The sequence below is a fragment of the Pogona vitticeps genome, chromosome 1, assembly GCF_051106095.1.
Source record: "Pogona vitticeps strain Pit_001003342236 chromosome 1, PviZW2.1, whole genome shotgun sequence".
Taxonomy (NCBI): domain Eukaryota; kingdom Metazoa; phylum Chordata; class Lepidosauria; order Squamata; family Agamidae; genus Pogona; species Pogona vitticeps.
This window is the reverse complement of record NC_135783.1, coordinates 104,295,978-104,316,785: the sequence shown is the minus strand read 5'-3', so window position 1 is coordinate 104,316,785 and position 20,808 is coordinate 104,295,978. Positions and strand designations below refer to the sequence as shown.

At 44.8% G+C, this 20,808-nt stretch overlaps 1 long non-coding RNA gene across 3 annotated transcripts in view; it reads right to left on the bottom strand.

Moving 5' to 3' along the window:
- LOC140707425 (uncharacterized) overlaps nt 1-19,398 on the bottom strand; it is a 123,242-nt gene extending 103,844 nt beyond the window's left edge. For 2 of the 3 annotated variants that reach the window (XR_012087484.2, XR_013538560.1), the window contains exon 1: nt 17,428-19,398. This is a non-coding gene — a long non-coding RNA (uncharacterized LOC140707425). The remainder of the gene's footprint in view (nt 1-17,427) is intronic. The other variant, XR_013538561.1, reaches the window with a different exon arrangement.
- Between the last annotated feature and the right edge of the window lie 1,410 nt (nt 19,399-20,808).

Here is a 20,808-nt window from a genome sequence, read left to right as displayed (position 1 = left end):
TCGTCCTCTTCAGATGAAGAGACCTGGCCAGTGTGGCAGGAGCTTCAGGCTAAGATTGCTGCACTGGAGGCTGAGTGCACTTTGCAGCCAAGGGACTCAAAGAGTCATAAGAGGGCAAAACTTAAGGCTTTAGCTAATGATTTGTTATCCCATTTCGCTGCACTAGAAGCAGGTTGGCTTGCTGTTCCAGGGGCAGTAGCACCGGTGCCAGAATTGCAACCAGGAGGGTCCCGGAGTGGAGCAGCTGAACGGATGTGTGGTCCATTTGAACCAGGGGAGGCTGTGGCGGTAAGCAGAGAAGGGGCAGTGGCCAGAGCTCCACAGGACTCATTGACAGCCAGAATGTCAGGTGAGCTAGTGGTGGCACCAGACACCTGCAGGGCCATGGCACCTTGGCCTTGGCCCATTGTAGGGCAGACAAGCATGAACACATTTCCATCTCAGATGTCTCCACAGGGATGGGTTTCACCATCCAATCAGGCCAGCTCTACCTCGCCAGGGGATGGGTGGCACTCTTCCTTCCCAGCTCCATTGGGACCCACTTTTGGAGTGGGTGTGTCTCTGTACCCTTTGGTACCTGGTATGGGATACAATTCAGTTCCTCTGAAGCAGTGATCCTCAACCTTGGGCTTCCAGATGTTCTTGGACTACAGCTCCCAGAACCCTTCACCACCACCTCTGCTGGCCAGGATTTCTGGGAGTTGAAGTCCAAGAACATCTGGAGGCCCAAGGTTGGGGACCACTGCTCTAAAGGCCTTCCCTTTGGGGATTATGCAATGCCCTTGGGAGACCATTTAACCCCATCAACTAAGGAAAAGATATGAAGGGAAGACTACATAGATATATTTGAACTCAAATAGAAAAGTCGATAGTAAGGACTTAGAGAAAGAGGATGATAAGAAGGAGAGATGCAGAAGGCACAAGCTTGAGCATTCCTGGGCCAGTTGGCTACTAGGGTTTTTGATCTATTTGGGGTTATTGTAAAGGCACAACCCTGGAAGGCTCTGCCCCTGGTGCAATACTTAGATGTAATTTACAGGGGATATGTGGATTACCCAGGTCACACATGGCTGCTCTACAATCAATCATTTTGTATGAGAGTGGCGATTTACCCTAATTTGTATTGGGATGAGCATCAACCAGGCCTCTGGCTTCAGTATATGACCCTGGCCAGACCTAGTATGGGAGAAAGATTTGACAGTGGGTACCTTATGCACAAGGCATCCCCAAATTTTGCTCCTTGGGGAGCAGTGGGGCAGGTGGTTCAACCCCACCTGTTCTGCTGGGAATTTAATTCCAAGGGATCTTGCACAAGGAAGGCATGCAAATATAAGCATGAGTGTACCTTCTGTGGTAGGCAACATGCCAGTACAAATTGCTTTTGTGCCCGCACACAGAGAGGAGGATTTAAAGATGCCAATGGGAACAAGAGGCCAGATAGTGGAGCAGGGGCTTTTGCAAAAGGGGCTCAGTCCAATTAGGTTAGATGTCCTGGAGCTGTGGTTGTGATCGTACCCTAAGGTGGAGGATGCTGCGTATTTGTTGAACGGGTTTAAGTTTGGTTTTAGAATATTGTTGGTGGGAATATATAAAGGGTTATTTGCATGTAATTTGAAGTCGGTCAATGGCATGGAGGATGTAGTTAGGGGGAAAATAAATAAAGAGGTTAAAGAGGGCTGAGTTATCAGCCCATTCAGACAACCTCCGGCACCACAACTTAGAGTTTCCCCACTGGGATTGGTGCCTAAAAAGGCCCAGGGAGAGTTCAGGTTCATACATCACTTATCATACCTAGAGTGTGACTTGGTGAATGCTGCCATTCCACTGGAGCTCTGTGCAATACAGTACACTTCCTTTGACACTGCTGTGCACATGCTTAGGTCCTGTGGGGTGGGGGCGGAGATGGCCAAATGTGACATTAAATTGGCTTTCCGCCTCCTCCCTGTCCACCCAGATGATTTTGATTTGCTAGATTTCTACTTCAAGTGTGCCTTTTACATAGTTCGGGCCTTGCTAATGGACTGTTCCATATCCTCCACTGCCTTTGAGTGTTTCAGCTTGGTTTTGGAGTGGAGCCTCAGGCGCGGGGCAGGATGTAGGAGCACAACCCACTATTTAGATGGTTACCTTTTTTGTGGAGAACAGGGGTCTGGGAGATGCAAGTTGATCTTGGAAACATTTCAGAGAATGGCAAAAGATTTAGGGCTTCCATTGGTGGAGAAGAAAACCCAGGGTCTGTACACTCTATTGACCTTCTTAGGGATCGAATTGGATATACAGCTGCAGGCCTGCAGGCTACCTGACATCAAGTTGAAAGAATTACAAGGGAGATTTAGCAGTTTGGTAGGGAAGAAGAGAGTGTCTCTCAAGGCGTTACAGGAAATAGTGGAGCATTTAAATTTTGCCTGCTGCATTGTGGCTCCAGGCAGAGCTTTCCTTTGAAGGCTATGCAATGCAATGAGTGGTCTCAGGAAGCATTTTCACTGCACTAGGGTGACCGCTGGGATGTGATGGGACATAGAAGTATGGTTAAAATTCCTGGACAGCTTCAATGGCATTTCCTTTTGGAGAACTACAAGGTGGAACTACAAGGTTGGAACTACAAGGTTGCTGGCCTTGTTTCTTTCATTTCAGGTGCAGTGATCCTGAGGACAAGACTGCGTATCCTGGTCATTGATCACAGTTATATATTTTGGGTGGCACGTTATGCAGCCAGGTCGGCATGGGGAAGTAATTTAGGATTAGGCAATGTTGCTCGGTTGCAGTGGAAGGGTTGGAGAGGTGTGCTGTGGGATGCATTACTACAAGCTGTGCCCCACGGCCAGGGCCGGACTGGGACCAAAAATCGGCCCTGGCATTTAGAGCACACAGGCCCACCAGCTGTGGGGACACAGGCCCACCTGTTGTGGGCTCCATTCACGATATTGTGGCGTGCTGAAAGGGCGTTGCTGGTATAGTGGTATTGGTACATGCTTACGAGTTCTCCCTATCCCAATCATTGCCCTGGTTGTATAAATAACAAGGAGCATCAGGGAATCTAAACCTATAAAATCATCACGTTTAACAAAAAGTGTAATTAAAATTTAATGTTTAAATTTGGCAATGCTAGTGCTCTCTAAACAAAAAACACCAACAGTACAATGTGAGATCTTATAGCTATTTTAATGTATTGAAACATTAGATCATTAAACATAACTGCAACAAAACGTTCAATGTGAACAAGCCATAAGTAGCAGATCCTCCTACATCAACACTTCCACCAGGAAGAAAAGGCTCGGCTCAAGAACTTTCCACCTCGTTTATGATTTGAACATTTTAAATTTGAACCCTACTAATACTGGAAAGACTTAGGAATGATACGTTATCAAGGAATAAGAAGACTTTGCAGGGCTTCACTACTCTCTGCAACTCTGTTGATGATGGCATCCACATCAAGACTCATGAGGATTTCTTTTTCTGTAGCCATTAACATGAATGAATCCAAATGGTCCTGGGACACAGTATTCCTCAGTCGATTCTTGATGAACCTTAAGGTGGAGAAGCTTCTCACACAAGCAACTTGAGTAAATGATAGAGTCAGTAGGAATTTGTAGGCTAGACCTATCACATTATAGGTATCTGTTAATAAATTGTAGTGCCGTAAATTTGATAGCAACAAATGGCACATTTCTTACATGTTGCACATGGCTTATTTAACAGCTCCATTTCATCAAATTGTTGACTTAGATCTTCCATGGGCGTTTCTCTTGACACCCTTACAGTGTATTCTTCTAGCGCTGATGTCTTCAATTTGTCCCAATGCAAAGCTAGACTAGTTAATTCACACTGCAAATTTTCAGCTGTGGCATTCTCATTAAATTTGATCAAGACTTTACTTAAATCTTCCATTGCAGATATATGAAGCCCTTGTTCTCTTATGTTTGAGGGTCTATGATGCGGCCGCGGCCAGCAGTCAGACTCCTCTCGCCGGGCCGCGGCCAGGTTGAATATTAGGGGCCAGGCTGAGTCAGCCACGCTCACAGCGCCGCTCTGTGAGTGCATATCACAGCCCGCAGACGCCGCGGCCCAGGAGTCAGCAGGGCACGCACCTCACGGGCGGCCACGTGATGACCGAGAAATCATGTTTTTATAAATAAGCACTACAATACAAAATATACAGATTCTACAATTATAACAGTAACATATCACATAAACAGACTTTCAAGGGAGTATTAAAACTGAAGGCAAAATATTTAAAAAGCAACTTGAATTATATCTCCACATTATACAGTATATTCCTAACACTAAGCAAGGGAATCCTGCTTTTTTTTTTTTTGTCTCCTTCTCCCACCAGAGAATATATCCTGCCCCTTTTTTCTCCCTCCATAAACATTCCTACACCCATTAAGAAAACACAGGCAGAAGGATGCTCCAATTTAAAAAAGATAAAGGACTCCTGTGCAAAAATTCAGTAAGTTTTTTTATTTTACTTTTTCTGTAATGGTTGCTCAACCTATGACATTTAGAAACCGCCGCCACCCACCAGATTTGCCAGATGACAGGGCATCTTTCAAAATGTGAGATATAAATGAACAGGGGGACCCAAACAACAACAGTTTATGTGGCAAGAAGAAAGGAGCCAAAAATCAGTGCCTTTTATTGTTTTGCTTATCAGGCATGCTGAGCAGAGATAGAATTTCATCAGGCTCATTTTAAGAGAAGGGAAATGGCAGCAAGAGCTGGAGTCTCTGTGTATATAAACCCTTCTGTTCTTAAAAAGAAAAATCCAAAAAACTCCACCTGCAAATCACCAACAGTTGCCCGCCGTTCTATTCACTATAATTTCTACTTCCACGATCCACGTCAACCAGGTTCTATACCAAACACAGACTAAACACGCACACACTCCCATGTATGTGTGCAAAAAAAACAAAAACAAAAACACCAACCCAAAAAACATGGAGAATGGAAATAGGCGCTTCCCTTCACTACAAATCAGACTGGGTGGGAAGGGGAGGCAGGGAAGAGGGGGAGATTTTTCTCTGGCTGCTTGCCACTGTATCTCCCTTCTTTCTCTTTGGGGCCTAGAAAAGGGGAAATTAGAGCGGATGTGTCATGTTTAAATTCCCCCACCGCCTGTTTTCCGCCCTCCTCTCTCCAGGAGCGGAGGGGGGAGTGTCCTGTTACTACCTCCACTTCTCCCCACAAACACAAAGCAAGCAGGCCCTCTATATTGGGGTGGGGGGCCGCGAGGAATACCTCACTTCACCCCCTTTCTGCTGGAGCCCTCAGAAGCGCGCTGAAGGGAGGAAGCAGTTCCCACTCCTCTGAGAGGGAAGGGAATCCTCCCACAGGATTCGCCTTCCCCTCCTCGACCGGAGGGGAGTCCGGCCCCCACTTCCCGAAGCCGGGGGAGTGGGCGGCCGCCGCGCTGAGGCTGAGTCGGTTGGTCGCAAGCAGGGGGACTGTTTTGTCTCGCCCTCCTTCCTTCGTTGGTTGGTTGGTTGGTTGGCTGGCTCGGTCCTTGAGCCCCTCGCCCGCCGCTCCAAGCCGGGTGCCCCGGGCAGCCGCTCAGCCGCCGCCGCCACCAGCCTGACACAAACACACGGAAGGGAGGGGAAAGCAGAGGGGGCGGGGGGAGCCGCTCACTCAGAGCTGCGCTGCGGCCCCGACCATTCCGCCCACACAAGCCCACTGCCATGGAGACCGGCACAAGCGCCATCTCCCTCCGCCAGACACATACGCGCTGGTCGGGAGGTGGAGGGAGAGAAAGGAAGGAGGGAAGGCAGGCGAGCGAGCGAGCGCGGCCGAGTGGGGTGGGGGAGGGAAGCTGCTACCGGCGCGAGGGAGCAAGTCAGTCCGCGGTCTCGCGCGCAACGGCCGTGTCCGCGCGCCCTCCCTCTCCCTGCCCCACCGGGAGGGAGGGAGGAAGGGAACAGAACCGGCCGGCCGCCAAGCAACAGAACGAGCCACTGTCTGGGGTTTTGTTGCTGGAAAACTTCAACCACCACAAAAGCCCCAGGAGCAGAGCCTGACGGCTCCCATCCCGTATCGGGGGAGGAAGGAGGGCGGGGGTGGGGGGGGAAGGTGAGGCAGGAACCGGCCCTTCTGACCATCGGCCCTTCTGGCATTTGCCAGAAGTGCCAGATGGCCAGTCCGGCCCTGCCCACGGCCCTCACAATGCGCCTCCTGATGTTTTGGTTGTGCATTTAGGAGGCAACGACTTGGCTGCAGATTGTGAGATTACAGAATGAGCAGGTGGGGGAAGCATGTGCTGGGGCCACGCCTGGACCGAGGGCCACCAGTGCAATTGGAGGCTTGAGGCCTGGGGGTGATCAGAGCATGGCCAGCTAGGGTTGTGCTGTCTATAGGACCACACAACTTCAGGGTGTGGGACTTGCTCATTTTCTGGAAAAGGGGTCTGGTGAGACCCAGTTATACCCATTCCGCACTATGGCAGGCCCCTCTTTGTTGGGGATTTATAAAGTATTGCATTGATTAATGTTATGCCAAACAATTTACCTTAAACAAAAGATTGAGACACGAAGGCTTTTCTATTGAAGTTCATTTTATTTACATGAGAACAAAACAAACAAAACACCACTGCAGTTGGTGGGAAGAAAAACCAATTTCACCTTAATTGTGGGTGATTAGGATTTCTTCAAAGAACAAAGGAATTGGTACAGTCTTATAGCTGTCCCCTCAGGGCGAGAGGGGTGGGCCTTTGAGGTCATTAAGTTAGTTAGCAACAATTCATTGGATTAGTGAAAACACATTTTAGACATGCGCAGAACAATTCACTTTCCCTAAATTGGGCCTTTGTCTCAACATTCCATGCTTATCTCAGAAAAGCGTGAGACCTTGAACAGAGAAGAAAAAGCAAGGAGAAAGGGGGGGGGTCGAGGAGCCTGTTTTTACAAGGCTGGCTAATCTCTTCTGAATACACACACACACACCAAACAACTTGTTTTTCTTTTTCAAGTAAGAACAATCTTTTATGAGGCAATTGCCTTAATTGAATAAGTCAAACTTTTACTTCTATCAATTATTCCCCCGTTTTTCTTTTTATAATTTCTTTTGACTTATTCACAATTATGAAAATTTCCCCCCCCAAACCAACCTAAGGTGTCTTTCACTTGGACAGTTTTCATAGGAGCCCCAGGTACAATCGAACTTTACAGGCACCTTCCTGAGGCTTGCAGGGCGTGGTTCCAAATTCTCTCGGGGTTTTCTCTAGGGTCATAACAAGTTTGAGTTCCAAGGGAGTCCTGACAAACTTTGTACTTTACCTTGTCAAATGCACAGGAGGTAACATTATCAACACAATTGAAGATGGACTTATAGGTTAAGGTCTGCTGTTCCCTGCTTCCCTGCCTTGTCGTTATTACACAGGGGCAGGTGGATCCTGTAGCTTGTAGCACAAGGCTCAAGAAGAGCCCTCACACTATCATTATTTTGCCATCAACCTGTGGTCTGCCAATAAACAATTGCCTGATATTTCTCCAAGACATTAGAGGGGTGGGCTTTTACCTCCGCTTGTAGTGGGAATTCCATTCTTCGTCCGGACTGGGTACTGACCAGGGGTTTGCGTTTTTACACTTCCAACACGTTTCGTGGTGCACCGAAGATGCGTAACGGAGTCATCCCTTGGAAATTGGTCTCTGCCCGCGCCGAGCTATCAGATTGAATTCTCCACAGACAGCTTGCAATTGGCGTTTTTACAGCCTACAAGCTTCAGTCCACAACCCTTCAGGATATCTCACCTTAAGCACATACCACCTCAAAGCCGGGTTTTCGTCAAATTTAGTTATTCTGGCACTCCAATGGTGAGGGCAAAAATGGCAATACAAATAACAGTAAGGCTCAAAAGGATCCAATCCTATCAGGGGGTCTTTTAAGTTTCAGATATCACCTGATACTCCGAGTAAACTGCCGGGAGGTGAAAGTATGAGAGTAGAAAGATCACTTTCTTCGGGGAATGACCTAGTCGGAGTCTGACTCTGATCCAGGGCTGATGTTGCTATCTCTGATTTTAATGAGGGGGCACTGCTTGCAATCTCGGTTATGCCAGAACTCTAGACTTGAAGCCAACTCAGTGCTGGTATACAAAGTTCCACGGCCCTTACCTCGTACCTCTTTGCGTACCATCAATTGGTTACCACAGGCCAACCCTTTGTATTCAGTGTCCCAATAGGAAGTGGTTTGTATTTGTACCTTCCACTCTTCCACCTCCCCTTTTGGTGTTCGACTAATTGAACAGGAAAACCAGGGACAAATTCTACCTGTTATATAGGGAGTTATAGACATTACTCTGACAGCAATTACCCAAATAGTGGTAACCCGGGCAGGACAATGAAATCCGACAATCCTCATTCAAAACCCTTCTTCTTCAGAGCAACTATCAGTGTCAGTACTTTCATAAGGTTCTTGATCTTTCGTGATAGGGCAAACCTTGCAGTACTAATTGTGACACCACCGAGAATCCCACAAATCTGTAAAAACTTCGTTAAAGATTTTCCTTTCCTCCTCCCAATCAGTGGTCCCCTCGTCCTCCAACACTACTTGATCAATATTTGAATATCTTTTTAAGAAATAGAGTCCCCTAAGACTCCTGTCTATTCTCAAATGTACCTGCCAAGTTTGGACCAGATTATTAACTTTTCTTACTTCTATATACACACTAAAGAAAGGACAATATTTATGCGCTAACCGACTAATGGACATTACATATGTCATTTAAAAATAGTCTTTTAGTCCGTCCTTGGACACAGGCACAACTTTTCACCGTCCCTCAGGGTCGACTGCGCGCTTGGCTCTGGTATAGTGAGTCCAACCAGCTTCCTCAGTTTGGATGACAGTCTCTGTTGTCAACAGTATCTGGAACAGACCAAGCCATCTTGGGGCGAGCGGTTTACTCTCCCATGCCTTGATATAAGCCCAATCCCCGGGGTGGAAGGAATGCACTGCTACCTCCAATGGCGTCTGTTGCACTGAGATGCCTCGCTCCCTGTTATCGGAGAGAATAGAGAATAGGGCCAGCAAATACTTTCTTATAAAGGCATCCTTGAACAAATCTAAATTAAGGCTCACTCTCTGTGTATCTCTGTGCATTAACATCCCAAATTTCCATTCTACACAGGCTTCAAAGGGCGAGAGTCCTGTAATGCTATGCAGCTGCTAGGGGCAAACCCTTCGGCCAGGGCAACTGCGCTTGTTGCATCAACTATTAATTTGCTCTTTCAAAGTCTGGTTCATCCTTTCAGTTTTTTACCCCTGTTGCTAACCATTGATTGGATTAACCCATATCTACAAATAATTTGTTCCAATAAGATTTTACAAACTGTCCCTGTCGTTGCCCGAGCCGTAGGGTATGCTTCTACCCAGCCAGTGAGCTGATCAGTTATTATCAAACACTGATTCCAAAGTCCTGACTTTGGCATATCAATAAAATCACATTGCAATGTTCAAAGGGGTGGATGGCCAGAAGTCGTCCTCCCATTTCTGTTTTTCTCAGGTTATTCTTATTTACTCTCTGGCAAGGAATGCAGTGGGCTAAAATGGTGTTGGCGTGTGACCACACTTTTCTTCCCTGTATATTTTTGCAGAAAGGCTGAGACCAGAGCCTTAACTCCCCAGTGTCCTCCCTCGTACAATGCCTTGAGGACTTCCCTGACCACCCCCTCGGGCAGCCATTGTCTTCCATCTCTCAACTTTAGCGTGCCGTTCACCATTGTAGCTCCCTGCTCCTCTGTCAATTCAAGCTCCTTTGTGAATACACCAAAGGGGCAGTGATCTCTTTACTGGTAGGAATAAGGGCTGCTAAGAGGGCGGGATTCAATTCTTTTCCTGCCACCTTTCTTGCCACTTCGTCAGCCAGCCGGTTTCCTACTACCTCCGGGGAGTTTCCCTTTTGGTGCCCTGGAATGTGGATAATAGCTACCTTGGATGGGAGGCTCAACGCTTCCAGAGTGTCCAGTACCAACTGATGGTGGGCCAAATTCTTTCCCTGGGATGTAAGTAGTCCTCTTTCACTCCAAATTTTTCCAAAAACGTGGACTACTACACATGCATACTTAGAGTCTGTCCAGATATTTACAGATTTTCCTGTGCTTATGTCTAAAGCTCTTTTAGGGCATATAATTCTGCTGTCTAAGCTGACATGGACGGGGGAAGGGGTCCAGATTCAACTTCGAACCCCTTATCCTCTCTACCACTGCATATCCCGTTATTCTTTTCCCATTCACTACTCTAGAGGAACCGTCAGTGTACAGGTTCCATGTTCCCTCTATTGCCTCTTCCTGTAGGTCTTCCCTAAACTTTATCTGTAGACCAGTCAGGGCAATACAATCATGTTCATTACACAGTTCCTTCCTGACAGTTTCTGATAAACCCTCAGTGTTAGATCGAGTTTTTCAAGGAGAATAGCCTCGATCTGTAGCAGCCTACTGACCATCATCCACCGCCAAGGATAGTCCTATGCTGGTGTGAAGAATGCAGGACAATCGCTTCCTTTGTTCCTATGTTGCATTTACTCCTGTTCTCAAATTCTTCACCTTATAACTGAAATATATTTTCTCCTAACGATTTCCGGGTTTAGGCTCGATGTAGTTGTTTGTTATAGGAATTAAACCATAACCCATAGTTTATAGTTTGCAAGGCATCCATGCCAATGATTAGATCCTCTGTGGCTTCTGGATAATTCACTCTCAATAAAAATACCACACATTTTAATCTCTTAAAACTGGTAGTGACCCCTGAATGCAAAAGTGACTTCTAAGGAATTCCCACAGAAAGTGCCTATGTAAAACAGGCAAACCATTCCTGGTGTGAAATCAACCCCCCTTGTCTCTCCAGCTCCCACTTTGTGCATCTGGAGAAGCAAGGAGGGTGATCTGAACATTCCCAGCAATTCTACTTGCTATCTCTTATCTACTAACCTATTTCTTTCTCCTGTCTTCAAATTCTCTTCCTTTGCATTTCTCTATCACTGCCAACATAGTTTAACTTGTGCTTTGTCCTTCACACCTCCAAAGCCTCCTTTTCAATTCAGACTTTTAAACACGTACTTCTGCCAATCAATCCACATACTGCATCTGTCATTTTCCTGCATGATTTTCTGTGGGATTCCATAGTCAACAATTCCCCTAGTGTCTTTTGTGTGTGTGTGATTTTCCCCATTTTCTGAAACCCATTTTCTTAGCTTTCCAGTAGGCTTTTACAGCCCCTTTAGATGGAAAAGAATTACCCTGTTAATCACTAAAGTCTGCATGTGTTTATACAGTCCTAACGCTGGCCGGGATCTCCCTCCCTCAACACCAGGCGATTTTTTTTTTCCTACTCTGTGCCTACTCTTAACCTTTTATACCCCAGTAAGTTTAACAAGCCAAAAGAGCTTTTTCTCATTCCCTGTTCTCCATTCGCTCCTATTTCTCTTAGGACTCTTCCTGAGGATTCCATTTCATATACACTTTTGGATAACATTCTCTGTGTTTTTCATGAACTTTGAGAAAGTTACGTTCCTTCTTCTCTTTTTAATCCCTTTTCCTTTCAGCTAACTGTAGTGCTCAGCTTAGAGCAAACAGTTCTGCTGTCCGAGCTGGCATGCACTATTAGTTTTGTTAAGGACTCCTTTCCTGAATCTCCTTCCTCCTCTAGCTGCATCGCTTGTTGATACACACTTATTTTTCCCTCCTTTCTAGCCTTTCCTTTCCCATTTCCCCTCAAAACTCTTTATCTGATCTTGCAACAACTTTCCTTGCCTTCTTTACAACATACTCTCTCTCTCTTTGCCTAGCTTCACCTAAGTATTTCCTGAGCCACCTTAAAAGTGAACACAGTCAGGGCCCCTTGCCCCCCTTTCTCTTCCCCCCCGCTTCTTCATTCCCTTCTCTTCTGAGCGGGTAGGGCAGAGAGAAACTCCTCCTGTTTTCTCTTCTTGCTACCACTTTTCCTGAATCTTTGGGGTCCAGCCCAGTGTTCCTTCGCATATTGCGTTTTAGCCTTTCCAGATATTCAACTGATATTCTTTTCCTTAGGGTTGACCAAAAAGCCAATTTCATGCTAACAGTCTTAGGGACTGTTGCCTCCAACCCTTTCAACAAGAACTCTTTCATTTCTGCACTTCGCCCTCTGATATTTTCATCCTGAAAATCCCAATCTCCAGGGGTTACTTCTGGAAGGGATTCCCCGGCCGCCTGTTCTGTTCGAGCGGCAATTGCCAGAGTCTCCTATGTGACTCCGGCCAGCTGCTTACAAATGTGCAGCAGCTCTGTGGGCTTGTAAATCATAATCCCTAAAGCATCTCTGAGACTTCTCTGAGTGGATACTGGGCACTAACTCCCTGCTCTTTCATCTGCCGTGCCTGAGAACGGGTCACTGGTCCCTCGGACAGCGTCCCGTCTTTATTTTCGCCATCCCCCTCCTTTTCTTTTACTGAGGTGGAGCAGTCCAATTTACAAACTCCAATTTTGTCATTTCCTCACCTTGTAACTTAGAACCTATCAAGTCTCTACTTACTGCCAGTTTTATTCCTTCTCCAAATTTGATTAGGTACCATATCCAAAAATCTACATAAGGGACACGGGGCGGATGGGCCAAATTTTGGCCCTTTAGAACGAATATCAAATTGTGTCTAAACTCCAGAGCACATGGACCATTTCCTTCTCTGTCTGAAACGCCTGTACCTTTTTACAGACTCCCAATGCAGCAACAGCTTGCCCACCGCACTGTTGCCAGGAATTCCTAACTCATTACCACCCCCACAAGGGCCTGGAGTCGGGGCGTCCCCCTCGGAATTCCTACGGTCCCCACCGGACCTTCTGGACCCCCCCGCGGGCCCTTTTGGAAGTCTGTATTCCCATCCCACGGGAGACAAAGACATAAGGATAGGGAGGTTGCGTAGAGAGTAAGGGGTCTCTCTGACGCAGACACAAGGAGGGTACAGACAACAGTCACACACCTTGGCCCAGGGCCCCGGACTACTTCAACGGCCACCTCTGGGAACCGCAAGGTCACTCACTCTTCATTCACACAACAACAACCAACCCTTTCAGAGTTTCCCACTACGACTTACCAGGTCCGTTGGTCTGCTGGCTCGTTGATTCGTTGGCCGGCCGGCTTAAAAAAAAAACTCTCGCGTTCGTGCCTCTTTCCGAGTTCTTGATGCCAAGCAGCCAAAGCGTCGGCAAGGAAGCGGCTGCCTTAAAAGAAGGCAGGGGCGCCTTCCGATTCACTTCACCGCCGCCTGTTCTGCCTGACCTCAACTGGATAAAAATCCAGCCCCAATCGGGGCGTTTAGAGATCCCGGACGAGCCCCCAAATTGTTATGCCAAACAATTTACCTTAAACAAAAGATTGAGACACGAAGGCTTTTCTATTGAAGTTCATTTTATTTACATGAGAACAAAACAAACAAAACACCACTGCAGTTGGTGGGAAGAAAAACCAATTTCACCTTAATTGTGGGTGATTAGGATTTCTTCAAAGAACAAAGGAATTGGTACAGTCTTATAGCTGTCCCCTCAGGGCGAGAGGGGTGGGCCTTTGAGGTCATTAAGTTAGTTAGCAACAATTCATTGGATTAGTGAAAACACATTTTAGACATGCGCAGAACAATTCACTTTCCCTAAATTGGGCCTTTGTCTCAACATTCCATGCTTATCTCAGAAAAGCGTGAGACCTTGAACAGAGAAGAAAAAGCAAGGAGAAAGGGGGGGGGGTCGAGGAGCCTGTTTTTACAAGGCTGGCTAATCTCTTCTGAATACACACACACACACCAAACAACTTGTTTTTCTTTTTCAAGTAAGAACAATCTTTTATGAGGCAATTGCCTTAATTGAATAAGTCAAACTTTTACTTCTATCAATTAATAAAGCGTAGCCCTGGTTTACCCCATCATTTCGTGTCTCGCATTATCATTCTGGGTGGGAGGGCAATGTGTGTGTGAGCTCTGCTTGTCCTCCCTCATGAGGCAAGGGGAAGGTGATTTGCCAGAGCACCACTGTGTGCATCAGTTCAAAGCAACCACACATTCGGATCCAAAGTGAAAGGAAAGGTCTCTGGTGGGAAGGAATATCTATGGATTGGGGCTGTGGGACTCTGGACTAATTTACATTTCTCATTGTGCCATGTAATCAGCAGAAACAAGATGTGAATAAGTTTACCCCCAACCCATAGTATTTTCCACATTTTTTTCCCTGTGCAGTCAGGCTCTTACTAGCTGGCTTGATAGTTCAGTGAGTTAGATATCTGGCTGTTGAGCCAGAGGTTAGGAGTTCAGTTCCCCACTGTGTGTCCCAGAAGAGCCAGCCTTCATGGCTTTGAGAAAGCTGAACAGTCTCAGGATGCCCCCAGAAGAAGGGAATGGTAAACCATTTTTGAGTATTATTATTATTATTTATTATTATTATTATTTATTTAATTTATATCCCGCCTATCTAGTCGTACTGTTCTTTGGCTGTTGGTTGACAGAAGACCCCAACCTAGTCAAGCTCAAACCTGTCATCTTTCAGGACTATGCCATATGAAAAAAGGAAGTGCCCCTGAGCATGTGCAGAGTTAATTTTCTGCACTTCTTTGTAAAATAACAATCGAGGCCACCCCTCTCTGCTGTATGAGGGAAAGGTTTTCAGTTCAGAGCCTGCTGTCTCTTGACAGACTTGGCATCAGTTTTCCTAGCAATTAAACACTGCTGAAAACACTTGCTTATTCTGAATCCTCAGAATATGAGGCTTCGCTTTCATTTCCTGCTTTACAGGCCAACTTCCTTAACGGGCCTGGGAAATATAACAACACAACTATTCTATACTAAGCCTGCTGTACAGTGTTTGGTTCAAATGTTAGGGGTTGAGCAGTTTTCAAAGCCGTTATTCACACTTTCCCTCTTCACTTTGGAACATACACAGTACTCGCAGGAGAATTTGATTGTGTTTGTGGCCTGATAAAGACAAAATGTCTTCCATTATTTCCAACCCTTCCCTCAGGGCTAAGCTGCTGTCAGATTTATGTTTTTATCTTGTCTTCGTTGTCATCTGCAGACAAGTCAGCCATGTGGGTAACATTGTTCTTTTTTAGATCTGCCATTCTACTCATACTCTGTGTTTTTGTCTCAGATAATTCATAATATGTTGTGCTTTTCTCACAGATCTCTCTGTATGTTTGTGTCGCAAGCTTCCAAGTGTTCTTAGCCATGACATATGGACATTTCACAAGGGAGTACTAACAAGGACAAAACTGGCTACTCTTCGGGAAGTACATACAATTGTTCAGGACGAAATGTTTTATTAGCAAGTTTTTCCATTAACCCTATTGCAAGAAAGTAAAAATAAAATCTGGAAGACATATACTAATGAATACTGTACAATGAAGCAGAAACATTGTGGGATGACAAAGCAGGGTCTTCAGACTATTCTGATTTTGAAGGCAAATGATAAAACTTCTTGTTGGTTTACATCTGGTTTTGGTATCAGTCACTTATAACATCCTCAGCAGACATGGAGGTTCTTCTCCAATATCAGTTCTACTTTACTTTAACTGTGTTTGTATGTAATGAAAATACTGGAAGCACTTTAAATAGATTTTTTTAGAGTTACACAGAAAACTATCTGTCCCTTGCAACAATACATTTCATTAGCAATCTTACTAGGAGGGAAAGTAGACCAACAAATAATTAGATGGCCCCAGATGGTTTTTATATTAAGATTGCTACCCTAAGACTTCTTTCCTTCCTATCCTGGGACTCCTTCCCAAATCATTCTCCTCCAAGCTTGAGATAAGCAGTCTTCACATAGAAACCAGATGCAGGGGATTCTATAAATAAGTTGAGCAACTTTTTCCTCCCACACTATCTATGAAGGTATTTTCTTCCACATTTTAAAAGGTTTCTCCTTCTGCTTAGACCAGTTTCCAGAATAGTTGCTACTCTTCAGTAATCCCAAACTCAGCACAATGCCACTGCACTCTGCCAGTGTAAAAAAAAAATAAATCTGAAAATCTACAAGACAGCAATGTCAACTTCTAACACTGGGGGGCAGGGAGGACAATTCCAAAAAAGGAAACTAGAGAAGCAGCTTTATACGTTAGGGAAGACACATTGCATCAATTCTAGTTAAACACCTTCAACTATTGATTGGATCACATATATTCAAATTCCCTTCATAACTAACAGTGCAACCCTAGCCCTATAATGTGCTGGCTGTAGGAGATTAGGAAGCACAGGCAAAAGCTTTTTTTTACCTCCCCCCCCCCCCATTTTACACTGGTAGATATTTCTTGGGCTTGTAGAGCCGATTTCCAGGAGCTCATCCCAGAGAACTGCCAGCTTTTTTTATCAGCACCTTCCAAGACAGGAAAATCCAAATTATGACATTCGACATTCAAATTACCTGCACACCAGGGGCACAGCAACTGCATGGACCAAGTTTGGCCAAGGTGAATGTGGTGCTCCCAAAGTTTGGTATGTTAGCTTTTAGAAGTAACTCATACAGCTGCTACTTCAGGCCAGCAAGAGGCTAAGAGCTGCTATTACCACTCTGCAAATATAATGTATTAAAATCTTGGTTCCTGGGCTGACCATTGGAAAAGGCATAAAAATATTCATCAGTTCTCCCAAGCGGTCAGTGCTATTTATTGTAAAAAATACTGTGAAAATCAAAGAGGTTCCTTGACCCTCATCAGGTAAAATGCCTGTGTATAGAATGCATTTTCTTGTTTTTTATTAAATGAGTGAACTGCCTACTTGTTGATCTTTTTTCGAAAGTAAGTCAAAGTGCCAATTCTTACCTTCTGTGGCATCTTTAAAGAATATTCATGGCAAGAAGAAGGCCAGTTTGCTACCATCTGTTGACCAGAAAAGCAGCAGCCACAGGGGGCTTGCTACTCTACCAGCTTTCCCCAACCACTCGCTAAGCAGGACACTCAGCTCCAACTGAGAGCTGCCTTGGATCTGAAGATCTAAAGGACAGTAATTCTGTGGCTTAGTCTGTTGGCCAATTTTTTCTAGGGAGTACATCATGGTGATGAGTAGTCCACTTTACCTTTATCCATCAGCCAGAGAAGGAGCTGTGGCTTTGGCGCTTGCTTTTCTTTTTCTCTTTTGTAATGGGTCTATTACATTATAAATCGACAAGCAGAGACTCTTATTTTTCAATATATGTATAGCATTTTGGAAAGTGTAGGCAATAGTAGAAGAGAGCAGTAACATTAACTGCTGTGCAAGCAGTTTCACTGAATTTTGAACTGAATTGGACTGTTTCAAACCAGATTCAAATCAGGTCTGAATCAGACCTGGATCAGTCCAAATTGCCTTGAACAGATTCGGTGATATTGACGCTAAAAGAAAACCAGACAGTATGACTCCAGATTGTTGTGAAACAGTACCACATAAGGACAACACTAGTCTGGTGCAGAGCAGGACTTCTGCTCTTTTGAATCCATAGCTTGTCAACTCACCAGCTATTTCCAGTTTCTTGCTTCAATGGAGGACTTGTCAGTGAAATCATATATTCAGTTGTCTCCTTCAGCTCTTCATTCTTCTCCTTCTTTTTAAGTGCTAATTGCAAATCATTGGAAAAAATGCAGTAGGTGTTTTGGTAGTGGTTGATTATCTTAATGAGTCTCATTCTCTGATTCCCCACTTCCAGACCATTTATTTTAGCAATTTAACCTAAATTCTCTTTTTGCTTTTCTTTATTTGTTTATGTAAGTATGAATTTATTTATTGTCCACACTGTGTATCTTAACATGTTGGATAATGACCCTTATCTTTTACCTTAATCCACCTCTTTGCTTTCCACTATGGATTGAGCAACAACCTCACCAGCACACTCTAATCACAGTTTTAAAAAGAACTATGGCAATAATTTTGTTTTTACTTGTGTTTATTTCTTTAATTATTCTTTCAATACGTGGCTTTCAATCCTTATTTCCTTTTTCTTCCCCCCAATCCAATCCCACCCTCTCCAGTTCTTTGTATTTATTAATTATTTGAGTGATTGTGTGTTTTTTTCAGTATAATTTTAGAAGTATTTTCACTAAGCAGTGACAATACCCACTGCTACGGGATAAACTTTCTAACTGTTAGAGCAGTATGACAATGCAACCAATTATCTTGGGAGGCAGGGAACGCTCCAATTCTGGAGGCATTCAAGAGGAATTAGACAGCCATCTGTCAGATATACTTTCACATGGATTCCTGAAACAAACAGGGGTTTGGACTTGATGGCCTTAAAAGCCCTCCCAACTCAATTATTCTATAATTCTGTGATACCCTTTGTGACATCCAAGTCTCCGTAAGGAGAGTATGGAGTCTGGGCAGGGAGTCACTCTGGTCACAAATCTATCACTTTTTATTGAAGTAAATCCTTAAGCCTCAGCAGTGCAGGCTGAGGACAATGGACAAGCCTGACCATTAAAGAACACTTCACTTTACTCTGTATTTTGAAAGTACTTAAACATGAGCTTTGTGATTCCTCAGAACTCACAACAGCTCAGTAAGGTACAACTTCTCTATAGTAGCCAGTTAGTGACCTTTTCCACTCCTTTGGATTTACCGTACATACTTGAGTATAAGCCGACCTGAATATAAGCCGAGGCACCCAATTTTACCACAAAAATGGGAAAACTTATTGACTCGAATATAAGCTGAGGGTGGAAAATGCAGCAGTTACTAGTAAATTTCAAAAATAAAAATAGATACCAATAAAATTACATTAATCGAGGCATCAGTAGGTTAAATGTTTTTGAAGATACTGCCCTTCTGAGCTGCAAGACACACTTCACTGCCTGCAGAGGGAGGACTCATACTGGATGCTGCACTTATCTACTGCTCTACTGCTGCGTAACAAGATGGAGGGAGACGGAGGATGGAGGAGGAAGGTGGGTACATAGAATATGCAGGAGGAGGAGGATGGGAATGTCCTGGAAGCAGAAATGCAGTGTACTTAACCCGGGTCATCTGACCACCCACAGAGGCTGCAGCCGCCCGTAGATGAGCGGGGGAGTCCAGAGAACACCCACACTGCAGGGGAGAACTTGTAATTTTGACACTCACTCGAATATAAGCCAAGGAGGTGCTTTTGATTTTAAAAAATGTGCTGAAAAACTAGTCTTTTACTCGAGTATATACAGTAAATCTAACCCTGCTGTTTCAAGAGATTAGTCCTCAGTTGAGATTTTATAATTATTTTTATTAAGAAAATATACATTCATAGAAACAGTCTGTTTGCTTTCTTATTAAAATAAGAAATACTAAAATCTAAACTATGGTGAGCTATTTCCACTCCCTCTTTCTTCTTACCATACTACATTCTGTAAACATTCCTTCGCATAGCTCAATCCATTTGAAAATTCTCCAAGCTGGCAAAGCTAAGAGAAGCTCTCTAACACCTCACATCCTCCTTGCATTCCTAGGACCTCCTTCTTCTTGACACTTCATAGCTGTAAACCAATTAACTTCAAAGAGGCATGACACAACTCTGCACCCATAATTCTCATGAAGATGCAGGTGCATTATCTTCTCCTAATTAGAATGGTATGTGTGTTTGGACTCTCCAGGACTCCTGTTTCATCCTTATTTGAGTTCTTGCTGTACCAGGCAAATAATGAACTGAAATCACAGTCTTACAGCCCATCACATTCCAGTGCCTTTAAATTATTTCACACAGAACCTAACCAACTCCATTTTCTCCTACTACAAATCCTACTGTCCTTCAAATCATCACACTCTAAACCACTTCAGACATACACTTCTGGCTCTAGTTAAAGTTCTCTTTGATTTTAATTTCAATCTGTGTTGCTCAGTATGTTCTTTTATGTCTTTAGACAGTTAATTTTAGTGTACAAAGACCACAGGTAAGTCTGGCAAGTTACAGCAATTTTAATTTCCCAATACAAACCAATCAGAGGTATGAAGAGTTGGATTTCAATTCAGATTTCAACTCAAATAGGATCAGAGCAGTTTCTGATCCAAATCAGAGAACTCTTGAACAGACCTGTGATGATGATGATGATGATGATGATGATGATGATGATCACAGCAACAGGTTCAGTCATTTAAGAAATATGTGAGTTTGGTGTCTTTTGATATAGCTTTCATTATTAAAAATGTATTTAATCACTTTTCAGATCCTTTAGAGAAATTAGGGAGAATGAGAACAAGACTGTTTTCACTTGATTTAAAGAACCAATTACATAATAACTATATAAAATTATGCACAACTAGGTAAGAATTAAGATGATATATGCATTTTATAAAGTTAAATTTAAACTTTTGTAATCACTAGTAGTAGGGTAATGGTAGCTTTATTCAAACTCAAATTTGACAGGTGCCACGCCCCCTTTTGGGCCCCTGCAGCGGAAGGGGAGGGACTTCCGGCGTCCAGGCTCGACCCAGGACCCTTCCGGCGGAAGGGGCTGGTCGAGCGGTGATGTCAGGGGTTGTGGGGGTCACCATGGGCCTATAGGGGTGTATTCCTAGAGTCTGGGGTCCCCCGTGACCCTAGGGTGGCCTGAGGATTGGTCCTCGAGGGGTTGTGCCACCCCCACGGCCCTGTGGACCAATGGGGAGCGGTTGGAGGGTCTTGGGTAGAAAGGGTGGCCCTAGGGCATGCCACAGCATGCCTTTAGGCCCTGCATGACGTCAGGGGTTGTGGGGGTCACCGTGGGCCTATAGGTGTCTTTTCCTAGAGTCTGGGGTCCCCCGTGACCCTAGGGTAGCCTGAGGATTGGTCCCCGAGGGGTTGTGCCCCCCCCCCCATGGCACCTGTGGACCAATGGGGAGCGGGTGGAGGGGGTTTGGCTAGAAAGGTTGGCCCTAGGGCATGCCTCAGCATG